Consider the following 5,445-nt stretch of genomic DNA (forward strand, 5'->3'; position numbering starts at 1 on the left):
TCCTTCCTTCCATCCATCCATCCTTCCTTCCATCCATCCATCCATCCATCCTTCCTTCCATCCATCCTTCCTTCCATCCATCCATCCTTCCATCCATCCTTCCTTCCATCCATCCATCCTTTCTTCCATCCATCCTTCTTTCCTTCCATCCTTCCTTCCTGCCATCCATCCATCCTTCCTTCCTTCCTTCCTTCCATCCATCCATCCATCCATCCTTCCATCCTTCCTTCCTTCCTTCCTTCCTTCCTTCCTTCCTTCCTTCCTTCCTTATTTTGGGGAGAGTCTGGATAGGTTGCCTTCCTGGGGTGAAACTTATGGGTCCTCCTGCCTCAGCCTCCCAGAGGGCTGGGATTATAGGCATATGCCACCACACTAGTTCTGTTGATTGCATAGTGTCTAGGGAATTAGTTGCATCAGAATTAACTTTTCAAACATTAAGTGGTAAACTCTTAAGACAGTCCGAATTTTGCTGTGATGTTGAAATATTAAAATCAATGACCAGAAAAAATTTATTCTTAGCCATCTATTCTTGTTCTCCTAGCTCGATTAAACTGTGAGCAAAGTATTCTATAAGTTCTATTAAACTTAATTGAATAGAAGTTGTATTTAATACTCTTTGTAAGAAAAAAAGTTACTCTTTGTAGTAATTTCCCTAAGTGATGATCTTGACGTCACATTTAGAGATTAGTGTAGCATTAAACTGGGGAAAGGGCCTATAGGAGGTCCCTTGGAGTCACTGTGTCTGTCCTGCCTCTTCTCAGGCTCAAGCTCTGGCTGCCTGCCATTCTTCTGAGACACTTATAGGTAGGGTGAATGTCAGAGAATACATTTCAGTTTGCACCTTCATGTTTCACATAGCTCAGAAACAAGCCAGATTTTTAAATGTATTTATTTTGTTTTCTTGTCATACTGTGATGTTTGACCCTTGGCCCTCAGCCCTTGACACTGAGCTGCATTCCTAGCCCTTTATTTTTCGAGACAGGGTTTTACTCCATAAGTTGCTCACCCTGGGCTCGAAGTTGGGATCCTGCTGCCTTAGCCCCTCAGAGAGCCTGGATCACAGGTGTGGGCTACCATGCCTAGCAATAGGCCACATTGTACTGTCAGTTATTTGCCTGCCTTGAAAACTTGCCATGCCCCAAAGGCCTTTTCTTGACCATTTTCTCTCAAGCATCTTAGCCTCATATTTGAAGCAGTTTGTTGGTCAAAGGTAATGAGCTAAGGATATGTATGTATAAATTGAGTGTGGACAAAGTTATTAGAAGAATTGCTTATAGAGTCTGCTGATTATTTGGTATCTGGAATTAAATATTTAAGGACAGCCTTTACATAATGTTTGTTTTACTTTGCTCTTGGGTTTTTGCTGCTGCTCCTCTGCTTCTGATTTTAAACAATGCCTTGAGAGTTGTTGTTTGTCTTAATGAGTTTAACCTAAGACATGATCTACCACCCTGGAAGAGATAACACTTTAAAAAGGTGAACGTGGAGTGATAGAGACCCTGTATCTGATTTTGGTGTGAGTTTGAGGTCTCCTAGCTTTTCTGAGAAGTCACACTGACCGTAGCAGTCCGAGCGGAGAGTGATGCGCAGATCAGGCCCTTGCTTTGCTTGTGTCTCAGCGAACATTTTAATTGGCATTTGTGTATCTTTTTATTTTCACATTGAACTTAAATTTTTGTCATTTTTGCACCATGGCTGCCTTTCCCTGCATCCGTTTATGCTTCTACACCACCTGGTGGAACAGTGCTGTCTTAGAGATACAGAAACAAAACACAGTAGCACCACTGAGAGGCAATGGAGTGCCAGGTTTTTGGGTTTGGTGCAGGAGGGGACTTGGAGACAGACCCACTGTGGCCTCCGCACAGGCCTGACCCCCATGCCTCTGAGGAAGGTGGCGACTTGTAGCTAAAACTCATGTCCACCTTTCAGTTTGGGTTCCATGCTATTTGTAGCTGTTCCGTAACCTATTGGAATTCCCAGAAGTTTTTTTAAGTTTTTGAAACCCTTCTAGTCACACAGATCTTATTTTACTGTTAAAACACATATTTACATACATTTTTAAGTGAAAAGGGAGGTAGTAGTTGTAGTTTCTGGACATAAAACACAAAGGGCTATGGGATTAAACATTTTTAAGTGGTTGATACCTAGATACATGTATTTAGAAAACGTGATGAAGTCTGTTGTTTTTAATAACCTTTTCATTTCCTTCCTTGATCAGCGTTGCCTTCTGTGTTAAGAAGTGCTGACTCCTGTGAGGTGCTGGAGGTCTGAGCCATCCCAAAAGCTTTCCAGTCTTGTGTAGTTACTGCTGCAGAGGCACTAAGGAATTTACCAGAAAAAGTGATTCGATACAAATGATTTATGAAATCTCAGCATTTCCTGAGGTCCTACCACTGGGCACTGATTTTGAAAACTGGATGAACTACATACCTGGAAGCTTTTTTTTTTTTTTTTGAAAGTTAACAAGAGTGTCTTCAAAGATGTCAATTATTTGCCTTGAGAATTTTATAAATTGCATTTCTGTGCATATCAGTCCCCCTCACCTTCCCACTGGGTTTAATATTCATAATTCAATAAAGGCTTTGTACTTTTTAAAAAATTTTTGAAACCCCTGCTATGAACCCTTATGTAAAACCTGAAGGGGCTCCTATGTTTTGTTTTGTTTTTTATGTTTGATTTTTTTTTTTAATTCTAAATATAGCTTTGTTTAGGGTAGAGTCTCTTGTGCCAAGCTGGTTTTACTCAGTTCCTGCAGCGATGAGGGGGAGATGCGTGAGGAGGCTGCTGACCTGATGCTTCCCCTAGAGCTGGGCATGGGTTTTGCCTCCCTGCAGCCACCTGAGACTTGCGGCAGGGAATTCAGGGATCAGTGAACACACTCCTGGCTCTGTCCTCACTTAAAGCAGTCATGCTTCATGCACTAAGAAATCAGTCTCCAGGATTGGATAGTGCAACAAGTTGCAGGCTGGTCTGAGAAAGGAATGAGAACAGCTCTCGATAGAAGTGGGAGTAATAACGGGCAACAGCAAAATCACGTTTTCAGAATTTGCTAAGGGGACACGGGTGCCATGGCTTGCGCCCTGGCACCGGCCTTGGGCCCCACTGAGTGGCGGTGAAGAAAACACTGGGTAGTCAGCTTTGAAATGGCCACAAACTGCTTTGGGATGAAGTTGCTCAGCAGTAGCTTAGACAGCTGGTGATAAAACCTGACTGCTCACTCCAGCTGTCTTTTTTTTTTTTTTTTTTTTTGCGAAACTGGGGATTGAACTCAGGACCCTGCATTTGCCAGGCAAGCGCTTATTCTTCTGAGCCATCCTCCCCGGCTCCAGCTGTGTCTTAAAAGTGTAACTTTTTTCAGTAGCTTCTCAGAATTTTTTTTTCTTTCCCTTTTCTAAAAACTTTATATTGGTACATGTTATTTTTTAATCAGATTTTATTGTACTTTGTAGCTACACATGAGAATATTACTCATAGGGAGTTTGTGCCTATACATGCCACAGCTTGCTTTCCCCCCTTTCCCCTCTCCTCCCTTCAGCCCCTCTTCCCCTCTTTATTTACAAAAGCTTTGTTTCTATGTTTTTCCTTCTATTTTTTTTTCTTGTGCCCTCAGGAGTCTCCTGAGTAGTAAATGATCGTCCAAAAACAGGCAGGCATTTCATAAAGGACTGCTATTTAGTACTGCTTAATAGCACATACTTTTGTGTGTGTGTGTGTGTGTGTGTGTGTGTGTGTGTGTGTGTGTGTGTGTGTTGAAACCGGGGATTGAACTCAGGCCCTTGCGTTTGCCAGGCAAGCGCTTATTCTACTGAACCATCTCCCCAGCCCCAGCAATACTGTTTAAACACACTTTTCTTCTGAACCAAGTTTACCGAGAAAAACATCTTCCTTGGCTTTACACGTTTTTAGGTGATTTTTTGTGAGTTGCTTTAACAAGTGTCATCTTTTGACCCTTTTTGCTGCAAGTTAACTTTTCTGTATACAGTGTCATACAAAATAGCAGGCACTCCTGTTACTTTTTATTTTACTTCTACATTTTAGAAAACATTGCCCTTGGCAAACCTGGTGGAAGAAAAATCAGTGTCTTTCACTAGTCACCACCTGCCCTTCAAAGTGCAGTCTTTTCATCTTAACACCCCTCAATAACGTGTAGTAGTGGGTTCTGTTATCTGGCCAGGCACAGTAGCATGTCCTTGTAATCTCAGGTCCTAGGGAGGCTGAGATAGGGCTGCAAATTCAGTTTCATAATAAAACAATACACAGTAAAACAATAAAAAGGAATGTGGGGAATAACTCTTGGTAAAGTGCTTGCCAAGCATGTGTGAAGCCCTGCCCAGCACTAAGGAAGGGGAGGGAGGACCGTACATGGCTCCTGTGGTGCGTCCGTCCGGAGCGCCAGTGCATTGGGTAGAGAAAGCTGCTTCTGCTGTCAGAGAAGGGTTTAAACTGGCAGTGGAGTGTTGTAGACAGCACTGCCTCAAAGCCTTAGGAATACTGCAATATTTTGAAAAAGACACTGTCCATGAAATTCCACTCTGAGGCTCTTGTCCATGTGATTGTAGCCAGAAGTGTACTAGGAGAGTTTCTAGATTTTCCATTTAGTTTAAGAATATGACCTCTTTCACTTTTATAGACCTCTCTCACTTTTTAGTCAAATGCCTTAAATTTCTTGTTTTCTAAGAAAACCATTTTAAACCCAAATTTAAGACATTTTTTTTCTTTAAATGTTCTTTTATTTTATTTATTTATTTATTTGTGTGTGGCCAGCTCAGCCCACCAGGGGGCGGGGCTGACTGGCATGTGGTGCTGGGGGATTGAACCGTGGTCCCTTTGGTTTGCAAAGCTTGTTCTAAGTAGGTGCTTTAGATCACTGAGCCATCTCACCAGCCCAAATTTAAGACATTTCAAAAGTAGCACGAATGTGTGTGCGCGCAGTGCATACATGCGCAATTGCGTTGGAGAATTTATTAGTTTATTAAATTGACAACTTATAACTATGTGTGTGTGTTTTAAAGAACTAAGTCCTACTAGAAAACATGGACTTACATTTCTGTCATACATCCAAAGCATAGATGTGAAGACACAAATGGCCTGACATTTAGTCCCAGTGTCAAAATCAAAGAACTGGGGCTGGGGAGATAGCTCAGTAGAATAAGCGCGGGGTCCTGAGTTCAGTCCAATCCCCAATACCAAAAAAAAAAAAAAAATCAAAGAACTTACTGAAAGTATTTAAGGTGGTCTGTTAAATAGTGTACCCATTTTCAGAAGTTATTGCCCAATTTAGGTTGCAAACCACTGCACTTGTATTACTCAATGGGCTGCTTCGGGAAGGCGGCTTTGCATGAACACTCCTGAAAACAGCCTTCAGGTGGATTGCGCCACAACTCTTGCTTTTAAAATCCAGTTCAACAAAACGTTTGCATTCCAGCCTTAAGTACTTGAGACTTC

Source organism: Octodon degus, unplaced genomic scaffold, assembly GCF_000260255.1.
Source record: "Octodon degus isolate 3935 unplaced genomic scaffold, OctDeg1.0 scaffold00173, whole genome shotgun sequence".
Classification (NCBI taxonomy): Eukaryota; Metazoa; Chordata; class Mammalia; order Rodentia; family Octodontidae; genus Octodon; species Octodon degus.